This window comes from Suricata suricatta, chromosome 14, assembly GCF_006229205.1.
Source record: "Suricata suricatta isolate VVHF042 chromosome 14, meerkat_22Aug2017_6uvM2_HiC, whole genome shotgun sequence".
In the NCBI taxonomy this organism is placed as follows: Eukaryota; Metazoa; Chordata; class Mammalia; order Carnivora; family Herpestidae; genus Suricata; species Suricata suricatta.
Window position 1 is genome coordinate 67,896,327 of NC_043713.1, and position 24,214 is coordinate 67,920,540.

At 39.6% G+C, this 24,214-nt stretch overlaps 1 protein-coding gene and 1 long non-coding RNA gene across 5 annotated transcripts in view; one reads left to right on the forward strand and one right to left on the reverse strand.

Annotated features, from left to right (window-relative positions):
• Positions 1–18,227, reverse strand: part of LOC115278341 — a 47,497-nt gene extending 29,270 nt beyond the window's left edge. For both annotated transcript variants that reach the window (XR_003902823.1, XR_003902822.1), the window contains exon 1: positions 17,975–18,227. This is a non-coding gene — a long non-coding RNA (uncharacterized LOC115278341). The remainder of the gene's footprint in view (positions 1–17,974) is intronic.
• Positions 18,228–18,448: 221 nt separating this feature from the next.
• Positions 18,449–24,214, forward strand: part of HORMAD2 (HORMA domain containing 2) — a 36,096-nt gene continuing 30,330 nt past the window's right edge. For all 3 annotated transcript variants that reach the window (XM_029922271.1, XM_029922272.1, XM_029922273.1), the window contains exon 1: positions 18,449–18,485. The gene's annotated coding sequence lies outside the window, so the exon portion shown is untranslated. The remainder of the gene's footprint in view (positions 18,486–24,214) is intronic.

Here is a 24,214-nt window from a genome sequence, read left to right on the forward strand (position 1 = left end):
AAGTCACTAAACAGAACCTCAGAGGACTGTGGTACACTTTAAGTGTACCAATATAGACACAACGGGAGTCCCATAAGGGGAAGAAAAAAAGAAAAGAAATATTCAAAGAAATAATGGCTGAAAACATCTCAAATTTAATGAAAAACATTAATCTACACATCTCAGAAGTTGAATACACTACAAATTGAATAATACAAAAGAGATCTACACTGAGACACATCATAATCAAACGACTGATAGTCAAAGACAAAGAGAAAATGTTGAAAGCAACAAGAGAGAAACAAATCATCACATACAAGGTATCCTGAATAAGGGAAATGAATGATTTTTCATGAGAAACTACGTTGACCAAAAGGCAGTGGGATGGTATATTCAAGGTGCTGAAAGAAAGACCATCAAGCCAGAATTTATATCCAGAAAACTATCCTTCAAAAACAAAGGAAAAATTAAGACATTTCCAGATAAACATCTGGAGAGAGAACTAGTCACTATCAAATCTGCTCTACAATAGGGGCACCTGGGTGGCTCAATCAGTTAAGCATCCAACTCTGGATTTCAGCTCAGGTCTTGATCTCACAGTTGGTCAGATTGAGCCTCATGTGCTCACAGCGTGGGGCTTGCTTAGGATTCTCTGTCCCTCTTTCTGCCCCTCCCTGCTTGCATGTGCTCTCTCTCTCTCTCTCTCTCAAAATAAATAAACATTAGCCCAGTTTTAACGTTGGCATAGGATTAGAGTAGACTTTTCTCCAGAGAAGAAATACAAATGGCCAAAAAGCACATTAAAAGATGTTCACCACAATTAGTCATTAAGAAAATGCAAATCAGGGGCGCCTGGGTGGCTCAGTCAGTTGAGCATCCGGCTTCGGCTCAGGTCATGATCTCATGGTTCGTGGGTTTGAGCCCCACATCGGGCTCTGTGCTGACAGCTATCTCAGAGCCTGGAGCCTGCTACCGGTTCTGTGTCTCCCTCTCTTTCTGACCCTCCCCTGCTGGTGCTGTCTCTCTCTGTCTCTCAAAAATAAATAAAAAACATTTAAAAATTTTAAATTTAAAAATTAAAAAAAAAGAAAATGCAAATCAAAACCACAATGATGTATCATTTCATACCCACTAGGATAGTTATTTTTAAAAAGTGGGGTGTGTGTGGAAATGACAAGGTAAGAATGTGAAGAAAATAGAACCCTCATACACTGTTGATGGGAAGGTAAAATCATACAGTTGCTTTGTTAACAGTTTGGCAGTTCCTCAAAAAGTTAAAAACAGAGTTACCATATGATCCAACAATTCCACTCCTAGATGTACACCCAGGAGACATGAAAACATATACCCAATCAAAAACTTGTACACTGGGGCACCTGGGTGGCTCTGTCAGTTAAGCATCCAACTCTTGATTTTGGCTTAGATCAGGATCTCATGGTCCTTGAGTTTGAGCACAGCAGGTTCTGTGCTGACCTGCTTGGGACTTCCTCTCTCTACTCCTTTCCCATACTTGCTCTTTCTCTCTAAATAAATAAATAATCTTAAAAAAGAAAAAAACTTCTACACAAATGTTCATAACAGGGTTATTCTTACTTATTTCAAATTGAAGTATAGTTGACATATTATATTTAGTTTCAGGTATATAATATAGTGATTCAACATTTAGATACACTACAAAATGCTCACTATGGTAAGTGTAATACCATTTGTCACCAAAGTTATAATATTATTGACTATACTCCCAATGCTGTACTTCACATCCCTATTACATATTTATTACTAGAAGTTTGTACCTCTTAATCCTCTTTACTGATTTCACGTCACCCATTCCCAACTCCCCTCCACTCTGGCAACCACCAATTTGTTCTCTAAATTTGTGAGTCTGCTTCTGTTTTGGTTTATTGGCTCATTTTTGTTTTTTAAATTCTACATATAAATGCAACCACACAGTATTTGCCTTTCTCTGATTTATTTCACTTGGCATAATACACTCTAGAGCCATACACATTGCAAATGGTAAGATTTTCCTCTTCTGATAGATGAGAGGGGAAGATGGTTGTAGGCCTCCCTCACGCCCAAAATACAATTAGATAACTATGAAATATCCAAAATACTCCAGAAATTGATCTGAAGACTGGCAAAACTCCATAACTAAAGGCAGAGAAGAGGTCATATCAAAGAAAGAAAGTGCAGGGATGTGGCTGGGGTGAGAAATGGATTGTGGCCATTGCAGTGGAGAGGAGCTATGTGGTCAGTGAGAAGGGTAAGAGACAGATTAGCACACAGGGGAGTACACAGGGAAAACAAATCCCCACAGCAATTGGCTTTGAAAGCAAGAGAGCTCAAATTTCATGAGTTCTTGCAACTAGCAGGGCTTAAAGCTTGCATTTTTTTAATGTTTATTCATTTTTGAGCAGGGAAGGGACAGAGAGAGAGAGGGAGGCAGAAATTCCAAAGCAGGCCCCAGGCTATGAGCTGTCAACATAGAGCCCGACACGGGGCTTGAACTCATGAACCTTGAGATGATGATCTGAGCTGAAATTGTATGCTCAACTGACTGAGCCACCGAGGTGCCCCACCCCAAAGCCTGGTGTTTTAAAGGTCAGTGTGCTTGACTCTGGGAGAGCTTGGAGGACACTGGGGCTGCTCTTGGAGAAAGGCAGGGCAAACAGCCCAAAGACATACAGCATGGAAACAGTGATCTGAAGAGCACCTAGGGCACAGAGAAGGGATAGTTGCCCATCTCAGAGTGTGTCCCAGAGGGGCAGCATTCACACAGAGATCCCTTCAGGAACAAAGGAACTGGCGGCTGACATTTCCCTCCCCCACCCCTCAGCATAAGCACAGGCCCACATGCAGGAATCAGCACAGCATAGACATGCCCTGCTTACCTTGCTTCCATCAAACCCTGCATCCCCCATGCTCCAGAAGCATCACATTTCCCAGTCACACTTACCTCAGTCCCAGGGCAGCAGGTTCCTTGCCCAAGAAGACCAGCCCAAACCCCTACCATCACGTCTTCCCACTGAAGTTTGTGAGGCCTTGGTTCCAGTGGCGGCAGTGTCAGATCTCATTTTACAAGCAGACTAGAGCATGCCTAGTAAAAAATGCACCACATTCAGTCCAGGGACCAAACACTTCCTACAACAGGAAGAGAGAGCCTCTGCAGATGACTAGACTGAAGGATAAAGCAGACAGGACACAACAGCAGAGTGCATGTGGCACACATTGGAGACACTTCCAGAAATGCCAAGTGCTGGGGAAGAGGGTGCACTACACTGCAGGACCTCTTCTTCATAAACCCATTAATCTCAAGAACAGGAAATGTAACTGACTTTCCTAACATACAGAAACAGGCACAAAGACTTAGACAAAATGAGAAGACAGAAGAATTTGTCCCAAATGAAACAGACAAGGCCATGGCCAGAGATCTAAGTGAAACAGATAGAAGTAACATGCCTAATGGAAAATTTAAAGCAATGATCATAAGGATACTCACTGGACTAAAGAATGAAAAATAATCAATGAGATTATTAACACAGAGATAAGGACTAACACAGCAGAGATAAAGGGCTCAATAAACAAAATGAGAAGCATGCTTAATTGAATGACTAGCCAGCTGGAAGAAGCAGTGGAACAAATTAATGATCTAGAAGACACAGTAATGGAAAGTAATCAAGCTAAACAAAAGAGAGATAAAAGAACTATATAAAAATGAGAATAGACTTAGGGAACTCAGTGACTCCATCAAACATACTAACATTCAAATGACAGGAGTCCCAGAAGAAAAAGAGAAAGAAAAGGGGGTAGAAAATTTATTTGAGGAAATAACTGAAAACTTCCCTAATCTGGGGAAGGAAACAGATATCCAGATCCAGGAAGCACAGAGAGCCATCAACAAAATCAACAAAAGCAGATCCACACCAAGACATAAAGTAATTAAAATTAAAATTAGAGCAAAAATGTTAAAAGCAGCAAGACCAAAGAAGACAGTTACATACACAGGAATCCTCATAAGGTTATCAGATTTTTCAGCAGAAACTTTCCAAGGCAGAAAGGAGTGGCAAGATATATTCAAAGCACTGAATGGGAAAAACCTGCAGCCAAGAATACTCTATCCAAAAAGGCTATCATTTAGAATAGAGAGTTTCCCAAACAAAAACTAAAGGAGTTCATGACCATTAAACCAGCCCTAAAAGAAATATTAAAGGGGACTCTTCAAGTGGCACCTGGTTGCTCAATCCATTCAGAGTTCAACTCTTGAATTTAGCTCAGGTCATGATCCCAGGTTGTGGAACTGAGCCCTGTGTTGGGCTCCACACCAAGCATGAAGTCTGCTTAAGATTCTCTCTCTTTCCCTCTACCCCCCCTTCCCTCTGTCCCTCTCTCAAAAATAAAAATTTTTAAAAATTCTAAAAAAGGGGGAACTCTTTGAGCAGAAAGATCAAAAGACAATATGAAGATAGGAAACACAAAAGCAGTAAAAATAAATATTTCTGCAAAAAAAAAATCACTAAAGGAACTCATAAAATGAAACGATGTAAGGGGTGCCTGGGTGGCTCAGTTGGTTAAGCATCCAACTTTGGCTCAGGTAATAATCTCATGGTTGGTGAGTTAGAGCCCCACATAGGCCTCTATGCTGACAACTCAGAGCCTGGAGCCTGCTTTAGATTCTGTGTCTCCCTCTCTCTGCCCCTCCTCTGCTTGTGCCCTGTCTCTTTCTAAAACATAAACATTAAAAAAATTGTTTTAATTTTTTAAAAAGCTATAAAATATGACACAATACATCTAAAGTGTGGGGAGGACAGGAGTGAAGAATAGGTTCAAATTTAAAGGACCATCAACTTAATATAAATTGCCATATGCTGAAGACATTATATAAAACCTAACGGTAACTGCAAATCAAAAACCACTAATAAATCTGCAAAGAATGAAGAGAAAGAAATCCAAATATTTTACTAAAGAAAACCAGCACACAATGAAAGAGGAAAGACAAGGAAGGATCAGAGAAAATCTTTAGAAACAACAACAAAACAAGTAATAAAATGGCAATAAATACATATCTAGCAATAATTACTCTGAATGTAAAATGCTCCAATCAAAAGACATAGAGTGACAGAATGGATTAAAAAAGCAAGACCCATCTATATGCTACCTACAAGAGACTCACTGTAAAACTAAAGACACCTGCAAACTGAAAGTGAGGCGATGGAGAAACATTTATCATGCAAATGTATGTCAAAAGAAAGCCAGAGTAGCAATACTTATATTGCACAAAACAGACTTTAAAACAAAAACTCTAACAAGAGATGAAGAAAGACACTACATCATAATAGAGAAGACAATCCAACAAGCAGATACAATTGTAATTATACACCCAATATGGGAGTACCCAAATATATAAAACAGTTAATAACAAACATAAAGAAACTAACTGATAAAAATACAATAATAGTAAGGGAGTTTAATACCCCCACTTACAGCAATAGACAGATTATGTAAACAGAAAATCAACACAGAAACAATGGCTTTGAATGACACACTGGACCAGACTGATTTAACAGCTATATACAGAATATTCCATCCTAAAACAGCAAAATACACATTCTTTTCAAGTGCATACGAAACAATCTCTCAATTAAAAAGATTGAAGTAATACCATTAATCTTTTCTGACCACTATACTATTAAAGTAGAAGTCAATCACAAGAAAAAATCTGGAAAGACCACAAATACATGGAGGTTAAATAATATGCTACGAAACAAAAGAATGGGTGACCCAGGAAATAAGAGAAGAAATTTAAAAAATACATGTAAATAAATGAAAATGAAAACACAACGGTTCAAAATCTTAGTGACACAATAAAACTGGATCTAAGAGGGAAGTTTATAACAATACAGGCTTAACTCAAGAAGCAAGAAAAACTCCAAATAACCTAACCTTATACCTAAAGGAGTTAGAAAAAGAATGACAAACAAAACTTAAAATCAAAAGAAGGAAGGAAAAAAATAAAGATTCGAACAGAAAAAATGATATAGAAACCAAATTAAATAAATTAAATTAAATAAAAGCGAAAACCAATAGAACAGATCAAAGAAACCAGGAGCTGGTTCTCTGGGCAGGGGATCAATAAAATTGATAAATCTCTAACCAGACTTATCAAGAGAAAAAGAGAAAGGATCCAAGTAAATAAAATTGCAAATGAGAGAGAAGAAATATCAACACCCAGAAAATCAAATAAGTATAAAAGAATATTATTTTAAAAAGTATACACCAATAAGCTGGACAACCTAGAAGAAATAAATTGCTAGAAATCTACAGGCTACCAAAACTGAAACAAGAAGAAATAGGAAATTTGAACATACTGACTACCAGCAAAGAAATTGAATCAGTAATCAAAAAATTCCCAACAAATAAAAGTTGAGGGCCAGATGGCTTCAAAGGTGAATTTTACCAAATATTTAAGGAAGAGTTAACCGTATTCTTCCTAAATTATTCTGAAAAATAGAAAAGGAAGGAAGACTTCAAATTCATTCTATGAGGCCAGCATTACCCTGATACCAAAACCAGATAAACACACCACCAAAAAAGAGAATTGTATGCCAATATCTCTTATGAACATATATGCAAAAATTGTCAACAAAATACTAGCAAACTGAATCCAGCAATACATTACAAAAATTATTCACCACAATCAAGTGGGATTTATTCCTGGGTTGCGAGGGTGGTTCAATATTTGCAAATCAATGTGATACATCACATCAAAAAGAAAAAGGATAAGAACCATAGGACTATTTCAATAGATGCAGAAAAAGCATTTAACAAAGTACATAACCCATTCATGATAAAAACCTTCAACAACGTAGATTTAGAGGGAGTATATCTCAACATAGTAAAGGCCATATAAGAAAACCCCACATTTAACATCATCTTTAATAGGAAAAAACTGAGAACCTTTCCTAAGGTGAGGAGCAAGGCAAGGATGTCTACTCTCCCCACTTTTATTCTTTTTTTTTAATGTTTTATTTATTTTTGAGAGACAGAGAGAGAGACACTGTGAGCAGGGGAGGTTCAGAGAGAGTGGGAGACACAGAATCCGAAGACAGGCTGCAGGCTCCGAGCTGTCAGCACAGAGCCCAGCGCGGGCTCTCGAGACCATGACCGGAGCTGAAGCCAGACGCTCAACCAACTGAGCCATCCAGATGCCCCTCACCACTTTTATTCAACACAGTGCTGGAAGTACTATGCAATCAGATAACAAAAAGAAATAAAAGGCATCCAAATCGATAAGAAAGAAAACGTTCACTATTTGCAGATGACATGATACTCTACATAAAAAACCCTGGGTGGTTCACTTGGTAAAGTGTCCAACTCTTGATTTCGGTTCAGGTCATGATCTCACAATTTGTGAGATCAAACCCCACATCGGATTCTGTGCTGACAGCATGGAGCCTGCTTGGGATTCTGTCTCTCCCTCTCTCGCTGCCCGCCTCCCTACTACTGCAACCCACCCCCCCGCAAATAAATAAATAAACATTAAGAAAAAGAAAAGAAAACCCTAAAGACTCCACCAAAAAACTACTAGAACTGACAAACGTATACAGTAAAACCACAGGATACAAAACAATGTATAGATATCTACTGTATTTCTAGTCACCAATGAAGCAGCAGAAAACAAATTTAAGGAATCAATCTCATTTACAATTGCACCAAAAATAATAAGTTACATAGGAATAAACCTAACCAAAGTGGTTAAAGATCTGTACTCTGGAAACTATAAAACACTGATAAAAGAGATTGAAGACAACACAAAGAAATGGAAAGATAGTCCATGCTCATGGATTAGAAGAAAAATATTGTTAAAATGTCTATACTACCTAAAGCAATCTACACATTTAATGCAATCCTTATCAAAATACCAATAGCATTTTTCATAGAACTAAAATAAACATTTCTCAAATTTTTATGAAACCACAAGGACCCCAAGTAGCCAAAACAATCTTTAAAAAGAAAAGTAAAGCTGAAGGCATCACAATTCTAGATTTCATGTTATATTACAAAGCTGTATAGTCGAAAGAGTATGGACCTGGCTTAGAAACAGACACACAGATCAATGGAACAGAATAGAAAATCCAGAAATAAACCCACAATTATATAGTCAATTAATCTTCAACAAAGCAGGAAAGAATATCCAATGGGAAAAAGACAGTCTCATTAACAAATGGTTTTGGGGAAAACTAGACAGCAACATGGAAAAGAATGAAACTGGACCACTTTCTTACACTATACACAAAAGTAAATTTGAAATGGATTAAAGACCAAATGCAAGGCCTGAAATCATAAAAATCCTAGAAAAGAGCACAGGCAATAATTTCTGTGACATCAACTGTAGCAACTTGCAAGAGTCCAGCTTCAGCAGGTCCAGGTCTCCCTAAAGGATGGACGGTGTTGGCGAAAAGGGGAGGGATGAGAGAGCCACAAGTTTCTTTCTGATTACCAGGCAGGCATCTCTGCACTGAGCTGAGAGTCACTTTATTTATGGTAAAAAATGTATGGGGTTCAGCACAGAAGTGGCATTTGCCTTAGATGATGATTTCTGATGACAATTCCTTTGGCATGTAAAAATTTCCCAGAACATAAATTGGTAGAAGACTCATGCATAATCTTTATCAACAGTGATTGATGTAGGTGATTTAGATGCTTATCATATGGGGAAGGAAGGTATCTTCAGCATTCAAATACCAGACAATGTTTTTAGCATAGCAAAGGCAAAAGTTAGTTCTTTGTGAGCAGGGGTCAACAGCCTATTTTCTTGAGGGGAAGTAAAACAGGTTTCTCAGGAAATGCAATATTTGCTCCTATAATCACAAAAGAAGAAATTCCTATAATAAGTTCCTTCACAAGGTGCAATCAGCACATTTTTGAATAAAGGGACAAGTCACTCCCAATACCAATCAGCAAGGTGTCTTGGGGGTCGGTGCTCAAGAAATAATTGAGTGGGGGGTAGACATTAGTCACCATCTGATGGCAGGAGGCCATGCAAAACCCACCTTAACCTCACAAGGAGTATTCTCAAATTAGTGAGTTCAGATATGGCTCCCAACAGCAATTTTTTTTTCTAGCTAGGTCTCCTGAAACAAGGGAAACAAAAGCAAAAAAGCAAAAAATATTGGGACTACATCAAAATAAACAGCTTCTGCACAAGAAACAATCAACGAAACCAAAGACAACCCATGGTATAGGAGAATCTATTTGCAAATGACATATCTGATAAAGGGCTAGACTCCAAAATATATAAAGAACTTAAGAAAACTCAACACCCCAAAACCAAATAATCCAATTAAAAAATGGGCAGAAGACATGAGCAAACATTTGCCCAGAGAAGACATCCAGAGAGCTAACAGACACATGAAAAGATGTTAATCATCACTTACACAGGGAATTGCAAATCAAAACTACAATGAGATAGCACCTCACACCTGTCAGAATGACTAAAAACAACAACAAAAGTTGACAACGATGTAGAGAAAAGGGAACCCTTTTGCACTCTAGGTGGGAATGCAAATTGGTGCTGGCACTGTGGAAAACAGTATGGAAGTTTCTCAAAAAGTTAAAAATACAGGCGCCTGGCTCGCTCCATGCATAGAGCATGCAAGTCTTGATCTCAGGGTTGTAAGCGCAAGCCCCATATTGGGTGTAGAGATTACTTAAAATCTTTAAAAAAAAAAAAAGTTAAAAATAGAACTATCCTATGATCCAGCAATCACACTACTGAGTATTTATCCAAAGAATACAAAAACACTAACTCAAAGGGATACATACATGCACTTCTATGTTTACTGCAGCATTATTTACAATAGCCAAACTATGGAAGCAGCCCGTGTCCATTGATAGATGAACAGATAAAGACGATGTGGTGTATGTGTACACGTGTACTCACACACACACACACACACACACACACACACACACACACTGGAATATTATTCAATCATAAAAAAAAGAGTAATAATTTGCCATTTGCAAACAACATGGACGGACCTAGAGAGTATAATGCTAAATGAAATAAGTCAGATAGATGAATAGCATGATTTCACTCATCTGTGGAATTTAAGAAACAAAACAAAGGAGCAAAGGCAGGGAAGAGAGGCAAGTCAAAAAACAGACTCTTAACTATAGAGAACTGATATTTACCAGAAGGAAGGTGGGGGGAGGGTGGGTGAAATAGGTGGTGGGATTAAGGAGTATGCTTGTCGTGAGAAGAACTGGATGATTAAAATTAAGACTTAAGGGCCCCTGGGTGGCTCAGTTGGTTAAGCCTCCAACTTCGGCTCAGGTCAGATCTCACGTTTGTGGGTTCGAGTCCCGCGTCAGGCTCTGTGCTGACAGCTAGCTCAGAGCCTGGAGCCTGCTTCTGGTTCTGTGTCTCCTTCTCACTCTGCCCCTCCCCCTCTCATGCTCTGTCTCTCTCTGTATCAAAAATAAATAAAACGTTAAAAAATTAAAAAAAAATAAAATTAAGACTTAAAAATTTTTTTTTGGCTTGGAGAGCATAGCAGGAGAGAGAGAAAGGGGGGGAACAGAGGATCTGAATCAGGCTCTGTGCTGACAGGGTGACAGCAGTGAGCCTGATATGGGGCTCAAACTCACAAACCAGGAGATCATGATCTGAGCCGAAGTTGGATACTCAACTGACTGAGGCACCCAGGTGCCCTGATTAAAATAAAGACTTAAAAAATTTTTTTAAATTATTTTCTCCAATTTTTCACCAGCACTTGTTATTTGTCTTTTTGATACTAGCCATTCCAGCCCATGTGAGGTGATATCTCATTGTGGTTTTGATTTACATTTCCCTGATGATTGGAGATGTTGAGCATTTTTTCATGTCTCTTGGCCACCTCTATATTTTACTTGGAAAATGCATATTCAGGAGGATTTTTTTTAATTTCTTTTTTTATTTTAGGTAGGTTTCATGCCCAACATGAGGCTCTAACTCATGACCCTGAGCTCAAAAATCACATGCTCTAGGGGTGCCTGGGTGGCTCAGTTGTCTAAGCATTCATCCAACTTAGGCTCAAGTCATCATCTCAAGGTTCATGAGTTTGAGCCCCGTGTCAGGTTCTGTGCTGAGAGCTCAGAGCCTGGAGCCTGCTTCAGATTCTGTGTGTGTGTGTCTCTCCCTCTGCCCCTCCCTGACCTACACTGTGTCTCTCTCAAAAACATATAAACGTTAAACAAAACAAGACAGAGTCACATGCTTTACTGACTGAGCCAGTGAGGCACCCCAGTAAGATTATTCTTAATAGCCAAAAAGTGAAAACAAGCCAATGTCCGTCAACTGATAAATGGAAAAACAAAATGTGGCATATCTATACAATGGAATATTGTTCAGCCATAAAAAGAAATGAAATACTGACATGATACATGCTATATAACATGAGTATCACACTTTAATTTTTATACTAAATGAAAGAAGCCAGACACAAAAAGCTATATATTATATGATTCCATTTATATGAAATATCTAGAACAGTCAAATCCATAGAGGCAAAAATGTAGATTAATGGTTGATAGGGGTTAGGGGAGAAAGAAATGAGGAGCCACTGCTAAGCAGGGATTTCTTTTTGAAGTGATAAAAATGTTCTGAAATTAGTGGTGATTATACCACTTTATATAAATATACTAAAAACCATTGATTTGTGCACTTTAAAGTGGTGAATTTTATATATATTTAAATAAAAGGTACATTTCTTTTTGTTTTATTTTTAATGTTTTTAATGTTTATTTATTTTTGAAAAAGAGAGAGAGAGACAAAGTGTCAGCAGGGGAGGGGCAGAGTGAGAGGGAGACACAGAATCTGAAGCAGGCTTCAGGCTCTGAGCTGTCAGCACAGAGCTTGACGCGGAGCTTGAACCCACAAACCATGAGATCATGACCTGAACCAAAGTTGGGATGCTTAAGCAACTAAGCCACCCAGGTGCCCCCCCCTTTTTTTTAATTTACTTTTTGAGAAAGATACAAAGAGCAAGGAGGGGAGGGGCAGAGAGAGAAGGGGACAGAATCACAAGCAGGCTCCATGCTGTTAGGGCAGAGCCCGATGCAGGACTGTAATTCACAAACTATGTGATCATGACCCGAGCCAAAACCAAGAGTCAGACGCTTAACTGACTGAGTTACCCAGCTGTCCCAATAAAAGGTATATTTTAAAGAGAGAGTGGTTTTCTGTGCATACACTATACTTGAAAAAAAGTAACAAAAAAAGATTTCAAATTAGGATAAATGGAAAAGTAATACTAACAACAAACATAGGAAATTTGCAATGCACCTTTTCAAAGATCAACTCCATTAAGCATAATTTGAACACATTCAGTTCATCACTGGGATATTTGGGATTCTTCCAACTATCTATGCATTCATTGAATGTGTACTGATTGAGTATGCCCAATGTCTAGCTACTCTTCAACAAATAAAGGGGGATGGATGTCCACAGATGATTGATAAGTTCATATTTTGAATTCTCCCAATGCCTCTTACTACAGTAAATCCTTCTGTGCTGTAAACTAATGTGACCAAGATTAACGTGGCCCCTGGTGTATTTGAAAATATGGCTTCCACATGAATCTAACTTTCTGGGAATTTTCTTAGGTGTAAGTCACAGAAAATCTCTGGATGAGGTCTTCTTGAAATTCTTTCTCCCTTCCATTCTTTTTTTTGATAAAATTTTTTCTTATGTTCTTTATTTACTTTTAAGAGACAGAGAAAAACAGTGGGAATAGAGGAGGGTCAGAGAGAGAGGGAGACACAGAATGTGAAGCAGGCTCCAGGCTCTGAGCTAGCTGTCAGCATAGAGCCCAACGCGGGGCTTGAACCCACGAACTGTGAGATCATGACCTGAGCCGAAGCTTAACCAACTGAGCCACCCAGGTGCCCCTCTCCCTTCCATGCTTAAAAGCTAAGTACATATGTAATTTTCTTGTTAATGTCTTACTTTCCAGTTGTTAAATCTTTCTCTTGGCAGAAAGAAATTGCTTTTTGTTTGTTTGTTTAATGAGAAGAGATGTTAGAAAAGCTTGCATTGGGGGCACCTGGCTCGCTCAGTCAGTAGAACATGTGATTCTTTTTCTTCTTCTTCGTCTTAGGACCATGTGACTCTTGAGCTCTGGGTCATTAGTTTGAACCGTATGCTGGGTGTAGGGATTACTTAAAAAAAAAACGGGTAAGTAAAGGGACAATAATTTAAAAAAGAAAAAAGAAAGAAAATCCTGCCTCAAATGTCTTATATTTGCATAAGATTCAGGTATTCTGAATCTTAAATTAAGAACTATCTCAACCAGAGGTCATTGATATACACTTATCACTGAGTTAGTATGAATTAAAGAAGAAAAAAAGCCTCTCATAGGGCTGAGGCTGCACCATGGTCTCACAGGAGTTCTAGAGCATTTTTGTGGTAACTGTCACTTTCAAAGCATTAAAATGCGTAAGAAAAAAAGGGCTTCAAAATACAGGCTGTCAGTACTGTGTTAAATTTTGCACATCACCTCATTTCAGATCTCTATGCAGAAGTACCAAGTAGCAAGAATGAAAAACGAGTTTAAAATCTATTTCATTTGCAATCTTTCCTATCAAATGTAAACATTAGGAGGCATAACATCATTTTACATGTCACCAAAACACGTCAGCAGAAAAGAGAATCAAGTAGCCAAACAACATTTTTATTATGTTTCAGAATTATTACCTTCCTTGACATCATTTCTTAGGGCACTCAAGCAGGCAGCAACTTGTCCCTTATAGTCTCTGTCATTTCCTGTTCCAATTCGTTAACGCTAGGTTTTCCCCAGAAACATACAACCCACATGGAGATTCTTCTGCCAGTCAGAAAAGATCAATTCAAAGGATGTAGAAACCAATATGCAACTGTGAATGGCAATTAAGGCCATGATAAATTGTCACCTACACTTGGAATTATATTTCCTAAGTTGCCAGGGTATGGGCAGAAGCAGCAGAAGCTTATCATAAGACCTTAGTTGGACTTATTTCATGTTGACTAGCTTCTCTCCGACTGCCAAAGAATGGATCAAGTTCAAAAGCTAAAACAAGTTAGGAATCTTTTCTCTTTGCCTTTCTCTCTAAACATTACCCTAAGTAAGTTAGGCAATATAGCTAGTTAACACACAAAGGTCTGATTCAAAACTTACAGTTCTCGGGTGCCTAGGTAGCTCAGTCGCTTAAGCGTCCAACTTCAGCTCAGGTCGTGATCCTGTGTTTCAGGAGTTTGAGCCCTGTGTCAGGCTCGGAATCTACTTCAGATTCTGTGTCTCCCTCTCTCTCTGCCCTTCCCCTGCTCGTGCTCTGTCTCTCTCTCTCAATAATAAATTAAAAACATTAAAAAAACTAAAAAAAGAAAACTTCAGTTCTCTAAATCATTTTGTCTCTCTTCTAAGTGATACTTAAAATTCTGGGACTCCAGAGTCACATATTTATAAACACCATGACAATAAATAAATAAATACTTAAAAAATCTCATGGCTACTGTATGGCCCAATGGAGACCAGAGGCATTTGGGATTTTTAAGGTAACATTTAGCTTTCAGAAGCATGCTGCTACCAGGAATGGAAAGAAAGGATCTTACACCTCCTTTTCTTTCCTAGTTCTAAAGTGGTGGGCAAAATGTCTGCTTTTATTGGTTTGAAGTTGTCTAACCATTGCCAAAGAATGAGCAAAGGAAATTTATATACACATGTTCTCTTCCTAAAATGCTACCTTCTTTGTGAAGCTGTCTTGATTCATTATTTAGAATGCATAGCTTCCTTCTCTCCATTCTATCTTATACTTTATACTTCCATTAATATTTGCATTAATATTTTCTATGTGAGTAATGTGTTTACAGGTATTCTCTTACTAAACCCACAGCTGTGAACCCACAGCTCATAGACCAAATTATTACCTCTCTGGTCCCCACAATGCCAAGCAGAGTGCTTTATAAATGGCAGGTATAAAATAAATGCTTGATGAATGAATGCATACGGTGGTGTTAGCTTTATGAAGATTGGAAGTTATGATTTTAAGAGTTCTAATAAAAGTCGAAAGTAAAGAGGATAAAGAAACCACCCTTCACACTTAGTTTCTCCTTCCATCCCAATTTCTTTTCTCAGTATTTGGTATCATGGTTATGTACACTGAAGAGGAAAATGCATCTAAAGATGTTCTCTTGAAAATATATTTTATATTCAATGTCTATTTTTGACAACCTTCATGTAAACCATCTTTCGGAGAAGACTTCCAAGCTTAAACTGAACTTGATGGAGTTCCAATCAGTCAGACATTTAAGTGGTATCTACTCCTTCTAGACTAAAAGTGCTATCAGATGTCTCAGAAAACAACTCCAAAATCCTAACAGCTGAGATGCCACAAGACTCTACTATCCAGGTGCTGCCTATATAAGATAATCAAGAAGAGAAAAAGGAACCCTGTATTTAACTGGAAAGGAAAAAATGGTCTTTAGCTCACAAAAAACAAGGGTCTAACCAGAGATTGATTAATGAAGAGTGACAACTGTTTCAGGAACACAGGATAAAACGAACACACGTGTCTAAAGAGTGATAGGCAATGAAAGTCATCTCAAATAAGATTCCCCTTCTTCACCTTATTTTAATTTGTCTCACATGTTATTTTTCTACTGGATCTAGGGTTTAGCCAAACGTTAACTGGTTATTTGGAAATTTGTACACAATGGTCAATTTCTCCCAAAATGTACATTTTTCCTTCCAAAATAAACAAGGAACCTCGCTCTGACGGGGACAATTTCCAATCTCTAATCACTGAAAGGTACAAGAGAAGATAGGTAATTGTTTGAATATCATACAACACTTTTGAGCTCATTAGGCCATTATCCCTAGGGTAGATTAATCAGAAGATGAAGAGTACAAGCTCAAAAGCTTTTAGTTGACAAGAAGCAGGTCTTTGGCTTGGAATTTTCATGTTTGATCTCTAAGTCATTTTCACAGAAAAGGAATAAGAAACTCGACTGGCTGGAGATTAGAAAAGAGACTTGAAAGAAAGGTGTGAGACTTGTGACTTGGTCTCTTAACAAGCTTGAGGACTTTGCACAAATAACTTAAGCTCTCATCTGGTCAAGTCCTTTCCTTCTTTTCATTTTCCTTTCCTATTTCTCTCTCTCTCTCTCCTTTTTTTTTTTTTTTTTTTGAGAGAGAAAGAGAGCACTTGTGGTGGGAGGGGAAGTGGGAGGGAGAGGGAGAATCTCTGCACTGAGCATGGAGCCTGACATGGGGCTCGATCCCACGACCCTGGGATCACAAGCTGAAATCAAGTCAAGGCTCAACTGACTGAGCCAACCAGACGCCGCTAAACTGATAATCTCGAAAGCCCTGGTGGTACTATCAATTTTTAACTGTCTAGTATTATTCCTTAAAGTCATAGATTGGTTCATTCAACCATATGAATACCTTCAATTAACTTAATAAAGGATAGTTTCTGCCCTCAATGAGTGGATAAGTCAGGGGGAAAAGTGAAGACTTTACTAATAGCTTCTAGGTGCTCCTTCTTCCATTCAGGTTCTAAACAAAGGTCACAAGAAACCCAGCAGGGAATGAGAATGGAAAGGAGTAGGAGAAACTCCACAGAAGTACTAAGGAAGAAGAGAGGATTATTTATTGTTCCCATCCACCAATGTTTATTGAGTGATCACTGTGTACCAGGCACTGGGCTGGTCACTAGAGATCCAAGAGTGACCCAGATGGATGCGGCTTCTACTACGGTTTACTGTATTCTAGGTGGTGAAGAAAAACAGATTAACAAATAAATGAAATCCATATTGTGATAGATTTGGGGAAGGAAACAGTAGTAATGAGAGGTAGTAATTGTGTTTATGTGCTGTATGGGGAGGGATAAACTTTCATGAGCGTAGAGTAGAGGGCAAAGGCTCTTTGCAGATAGTTAGCAAAGCTGAGACTTGAGGGCAGATGATCCCCCCAGAGGGAAGCTGGTAAATACTGACTGATGCCTGAAAGAGCTGGAGCAGAGAGACCATCTGTCAGGCTGGAGCTTAAAGAGCAATTACTTCTGTAAAGTTTAGGATTAAATTAGTTGATCTCAACCAAGGGCGATTTTGCCTCAGGGGACATTTGACTACATCTGGAGAAACTTGGGGTGGTCAAATTTGGCAGAGAGGTTGAGAAAACCTGCACTTGGGACACCTGGGTGGCTCAATCGGTTTAACCGTGGACTCTGAATTTCAGTTCAGGTCATGCTCTCATGGTCATGGGTCCAGCTCTGCCTTGAACCTGAAGCCTACTTGGGATTCTCTCTCTCCCTCTCTCCCCTGCTCGCACATGCTCTTTCTCTGAAAACAAACAAACAAACAAACAAACAAAAAACCCTACACTAAAGAACTATTTTAGCCCAAATTATGGCTTAATCATTATGTTATAAACTCATGTTTTTACCAGATGGGATCTTTTTTCCCTCACTGAAGAAACAAAGTAAAAACAGGTTCCAAGTGCCGCCAGGCTTCCTTTATCCACTTTCTAAGAAATCCCATTGCAGAGGTTCAAAGGACCTCACGAACCTTAGAAAAGCTCCACAAGGTACTGAATGAATATGTCCCTGTACGTGAGAGAAAGGATCTGAGGAGACCCACACCCGACTGCTTACAGGGATCACCTGGCTTAGGTTTCATTTGCGTAATTACAAATCGACGTTCAAAATAACTCGAAGTTGGGTCTATGTTAGGCAAGAAGTGAGATACCCTCAAGGATTAAAACGTCTGTCTCTAGATTTCTAGCTCCCGATTCCGCGTTGACACCAGTCCCCCCAGGCTCTAGATGCTTCTTCATCCCGCTCTGCACTGGCCTCACGGCTCTCTGGCCGTCCCCCGCCCCCCATCCCCGCCAGTCCCGGTCCCAGGCCTGCAGTAACCCTGCGGTCCTCCAGGCTTTACCCCAGCACCGCCCGCGTCGACCTCCCGCCGTCGCCTCACCTGGGCCGGCAGGCTTCTCCTCAGCAAGCCCCGCGGCAGGCTGTCCTCGACGTACAGGCTGCACAAGCTAAGCTGAGTGGTCCTGAGAGGAAGGCCCCGTCGGGGTTCGTGTGCGGCGCCGCGAACCAGGCACGGGTCCCTCAGACCCGGGAGCGCATGGCAAGCCCTTGGAAGGGCGAGAAGCTAGCAGGAGAGACGCGGCGCCGGCGCCCGGAGGGCAAGTGGCCGGGAACCCAGAGCTAGGAGGCCTTGCGCGAACACGCTGGCGCTGAGGGGACGGGGACCGCCAGGGGGCCGTTAGCGGCCTCTGGCACTTTTTTGCATATTCATGAAGGCGGAGGAGGTGGGCCGCCCGGGCTAGCCCTGGAGAGCTTGTGAATTATTCATGAGGAAGCGTCTTGCCCCGCCCAGAAAGGGGTCGTTGACTATTCATGAGCCCGAGAGGGTTTGGGTTCGAAAAAGCCGTTGGGTACCCTTCTGACAGACCTGAGAGAGACCGTGGGGAGCTGAGGTGAGGGCTGTGTAGATGCAAGGTATACGGAGAAAGTGGGGGCTTGAGCAGTTACTTCCGTGTTCTTAGATTAATTCTTTTTTCTTTTCCTCTGCTTCACTTGAGGCTTTAAGTTTGGTTTGAAAGTATTTCGCTGAGTCTTGAAGTACGCTGAGAAGCAGGTAGCCAGGGGCCAGGGAAAAAGAGAAGCTTCAAGCTAACACTGTTCCCACCCCACCCTCGCCGCCCTCACCGCTTGATTTCGAAAATTTTCACATATACGAGGAAAAAAAAAAAAGAGTGGCGATAATTGTACCGCTATCAAAGTAGCTATTGAATTCAGATTTCGGTGGAGAAGGAGGAATGAATCTCGATGAGGAAGCAGTAAGGGTAATCAGTGGCCAAGCAGTCGGGGCGGGGGACGGGAGCCGCGTGTGGAGCTTTGAAGTGGACTTAGCTAGGTCAGGTTTTCTCCAGAGATGGAGATACTCTGCCAAAATCAATTCTTGGCACAGACCAGGAGATGACAGAGCTGGGGATGGGTCCCTACAGAATGACCTTGGCTCCTTTTCCACCTTATCCAGGACGTGCCGTTTAATCTCATTGGACTTTAGTTCCCCAAACAGTACAGGGGAGAATGTGTCTTGAAACACAAGATAAACCAATCACCGACATGTGTTCAGATGTGCAGAGCATGGGAGGAGGTGTGCAGTACATCATGTACTCACTGGTAAAAATGAAGATAAAGCTGGGTGCTTGCCCCTAAGAAGAAAATTCCTTTCTTTTTTAATGTCTATTTTGAGAGCAAGCGAATAGGGAAGGAGCAGAGAGAGAAGGAGAGAGAGAATCCCAAGCAGCCTCCACAAAGTCCTGCAAAGCCCAACCCTGGTCTCATGACCTGGGCAGAAATCAAGAGTCCCTGGCGCCCGCCCCTAAAGGAATTTTTTATTTAATTAGGCTGATCGTCTAATTTCTTCCCCTTTAGATCATCAGTCTCTTGCTATGTGAACAGTATTATTATACATCTCTGTAATCCTACATGATGCCTGGCACATTGTGATCACCCAGTAAATGTTAAGTGAATGAATAATTGAAATAGCCTTAAGAAGATATTAAAAAACCATGAGAGTATGTACAAATACCCAGTTAATATAGTGGAAACCATTTACTCTGAGTGAGTGGGGAGAAGGGAAATTATCAGAGCCAAATGGGATTTGTTAAAAGGGTGAATGATAATCTATGGAAGCAAACACTGAAACCTCTGGGTGACCTTTGACAAATCAAGTTCTTAAAAAAATTTTTTTTAATGTTTATTTATTTTGAGAGAGGGAGAGTATGAGTACCCAAGGCAGGGGCAGAGAGAGAGGAGGACAGAGAATTCCAAGCAGGCTCTGCGCTGTTAGCGTAAAGCCCCATGTGGGGCTTGAACTCACCAACCATGAATGAGATCTTGACCTGAGCTGAAGTTGGACACTCAACCAAATGAGCCACCCAGGTGCCTCAACAAACCAATTTCTTTTGTTGAACTTCACTTTCCTTTCCTTTATAGTTTTATATTTTGTATTTAAATCCATGACCCATTTTGGATTAATATTTGTATTTTGTGTAAAATTTAGGTTGAGGGGTTTTGTTTTGTTCTTTTTTTTTTTCGGGGAAGGGGTGGGTTGGGGAAGTTTCAGCCTATGCATGTCCTATTGTTGCCATACTATTGGTTAAAAAGACTATTCTTCCTCCACTAGATTGACTTTCCTTTTCTTTAAAATGAAGAGATTGGATTATCTGTAGAGGATGCCTCCTTTCCAATTCTATGTTGCTGAGCCTATTTATGTCAAAATGTACTTCCTTTGAGTAAAGCCGTCCTTCCTATCCGGCAGGAAAGGTTATCTAGATGCATTTATTAAAATCCAGCTATTAGGTATTATTCATTTGAGAGAAAGGGGATTTGTTGGAAAAAAAAAAGGTTTTGGAAGATTGAGAAAGATGGGTGGGGAGTGTTTGGAAATGAACTATTATTGTCTTTGGGCAAACATAATAAAACTGGTTTTAGCTTCACTCAGAATGGCCAAAGGGGGGAAAAAGTGGTTTAGACTTTAATGCGCTGACCAATAGCTGGTTAATCTTTATCTGAATCTTGGATTCACACATAAAAGGGTAAAATAGTAAGCAATTGTGTCACCATTTTAAATAGGACGATTGAGATGTAGGTCAAGAGGTAAGCCTAGCATGAGTCTTTATCTGAGAAAGCACAGAAATCTTTCCTCTTTCTCAAGATCATAATTCTTATCACAGAGTAGACGTATCAAGCATAAAAATGAAAAGATACTGATACCGTGTGAAGTTTCTGATGTTTGTGGGTCAAATATGCAAGCAAATATATAAGTGAAAGACATTTGAAAGTTAAAGTTCTGTTCATAAAATTCACAGTTATGAAATCTCTCCTAGGTTTTTAGATAGCGAGTTAGAACAAGGTGATAAAAAACATCAGAGTTATTCTCTGAGAGTGCATGATCTGTAGTGTCATACCTCCTGGGGCTGTCAGCTTGTGAGCTTTCAAAATTAAGCAGTTTGTACTTGAATAGGAGATCTCCACAAAACACCTGCTCAAAGTGAAAACAACAGTAGCAACAAAATAGAGGTTGAAAAGAGCCTGGCTATTAAAAAAAATATTTAGATATATTGTGCCTTCCTAAAGCAAACTCGTTTTAGAAAAACAGAAAAAGGCACAAAGACACTACTGTATTTAGAAATAAGCAAGCAAGCCCAACAACTAGGAAGGCACTGGTAGTGTGTCACTTTATTTTATTCATTTACTTACATTTATTTATTTAGAGAGAGTGCATGTGCATATGGGGGGGAAGGGTAGAAGGAAGAGGGAGATAAAAAATCTTAAGCAGATTCCATGCCCAGAGCAGAGCCTGATGTGGGCTTCATCTCATGACCATGAGATCATGATCTGAGCCAAAATCAAGAGCTGCACACTTAATGGACTGAATCATCTAGGTACCTGGGTAATGCGTTATTTTAGGTGGAATGAAAGCAAAAAGGGATTTCATTTTGGGGAGTCCTTGTAGAAAAGCCTCTAAATTGTGAGGAGAGTTTCTTGAGTTTTATTCTCAGATCTACCACTAACTTTTTGAATGACTTTAAGTCAGTTGACTTCTCTGAACCTTGATTTCCTCTAGAAAATTAGATGTTTGGACTAGATGACATTCAAAATTCCTTTTGCCTATTAATATTTTGTAATTCTTTTCTAGATGCATAATTCTTCCTGGTTCTTATAGTAGCTCTCTGTTGATTCAGGAGATATTTATTGAGCATCTATTTTGTTTCAACAAAACTAACACTTCATTCATTCAAGAATAAGTAAAGCAGACACAGAAGGTCACATACACATGGTTCCATTTATATGAAATGTCCAGAATAGGCAAATCTATAGTAGAGATGAAACATAGATTAGTGGTTGCAGGGGGTCAGAGGGAGGCGAGAGTGGGGAGTGACTGGTAATTAGGATAGAGTTTCTTTTTGAGGTGACAAAAATCTTCTAGAATTAATAGTGATTAATTCTTCTAGAATTAATTGTGAATATATCAAGATCCACTAAATTGTACCTTAAAAAATTAAAAAATAAATGAGCTAGACAGACTCAACTTTACCCTCATATTAGCTCACAGTAGGGTGGGATGGATACCTAAATGCAACCATGATACAGTATATATTACAAAGGGTACATAACCCAACTTGGTGGTTGTGGTGAATCAGGAAATATTCCTTGAGAACATAATACTAAGCCATGTGCAGGAGATAAGTAAGAATTGAAAATGGAGGCCAATGTTTCAGGCAGAAGGAATATTGCAGAAGCCTGAAAGCTGGAGAGAATGTGATCCTTTAGGGTACCAAAGTAGATAAGAATAACTGATTCATAAAACTGTAAGGGAAAATGGTTAGAGATGTGGCTAAGAAGGCACGAGCCAGATCTTGAAGTCATGGTAAGGAGTTTGGATTTTATTCTGAGGGAAGTGGGAAGCCATTGAAGAATTTCAGTCTAGGAAGTTACATAATCAAGTTTGGGATTTAGAAAGAAAACTCTGGCTGCAATACAAAACACAGCCTGGAGAAGGGCAGGATCAGTGACAGCCAGACTGGTGGTTGTAGCAGTCTAGGCAAAATATGACGCTAGGCTGATCTAAAGCAGAGATGATAGCGTGTATAAAGTGAGGAATGGACATATTTGATAAATGTTAAGGAGGTGGGATGAGGGAAGGAACAGAGTTGAGCCATAGTTTGTAGGCTTGAACAATTAGGTATTTGATGATGTCATTTACTGTGCTAGGGAGCAGAAATAAGTTTTGGGGGAAGAGAACTAACATTTAGATGTGTTGGGAACATCAAAGTGGAACTGTCTCATAGACCGAGGTATAGATCTCTAACTCCTCAGAGAGACCTGGACCTCATATATCCAATCATGAGAATGGATATAGTAATCAGAACAATGGGAATATATTTGTTCATCCAGGAAGTGTGTTTAGAAGTAAGAAAAAAAGAAAAAAGGAGCTCCTAGTATAGAACCCTGAATGCAAATGCTAAGAAGTGGGCGGGGAAAAAAGTCTGAAGTAGACAATGAGAAGGAACAACTGGAAGGCTGGAAGAAAACTAGGAGTTCAAATACTAACCTAAGATTTTTAAAAATGAACATGTTTTGTTACTTATAATATTTGTCAAACAGTGTTCTAAGTTCCCTGTAAATAATGACTCATTTAGTACTCACTCAACTGTGTGAAGCTGGTACTATTACTATCCTGGTTTTTCAGATGGGGAAACTGAGGCCCACGTTCTGCCCAAAATGATATGACAAGTTAATTGCAGACTGAAATTTGATCTTAGGTAGTGTGGCTCCAGAAGAGTGTGAGTACTTAACTATTATGCTAGGTATGCTCTCTGGATATACATATTCCCAGATAAACATTGTCAGAGCCCTGAAAAGTTGGATTTATTGTCTCCATTTACAAAAAACAAAACTGAGGCCCAGGGTGATTGTGTGATATAACCAAGTTACACAGCTACGAGGTAGTTGAACAGAATTTGAACCTAGGTTCCTTAACCCCAAAGTCCCTTTCTATTACTGCTCATTATTTCTCTCTTCGCACACATATATGTGTAAAGTTTAACTTATTTCAGAAATGTTAATTCCTCAGGTATTTACCAAATGTTAATAGTAACAAGCTTTGAATCCTTTTTCAAAAACATGTGCCCTGATTGTTTCAAGAGTTTTCAGTGATAATCTAGGTTATCTGTACATTCTTATACAGATGTAATAATGTCCTACCCATTATGTCTTAATTGGCTGATGCTTTTTTTCAGGCTTGATTCTCCAGAAATGCCATCAGAATGTCTTATGATCATAGAGAATTAAAAAAAAAATTTTTTTTTAGTGTTTTTTATTTATTTTTGAGACAGAGAGAGGCAGAGCATGAGCGGGGAGGGGCAGAGAGAGAGGGAGACACAGAATCTGAAGCAGGCTCCAGGCTCCCAGCCGTCAGCACAGAGCCTGACGCGGGGCTCGAACCCACGAACGTGAGATCTGACCTGAGCCGAAGCCGGACGCTTAACCGACTGAGCCACCCAGGCACCCCGATCATAGAGAATTTTTTTAAGTTTATGTATTTAAGAAATCTCTACACTCAACGTCGGGCTCAAACTCACAACTCCCGAGATTATGGTCTACTGACTGAGTCAGCCAGGCACCCCCATAG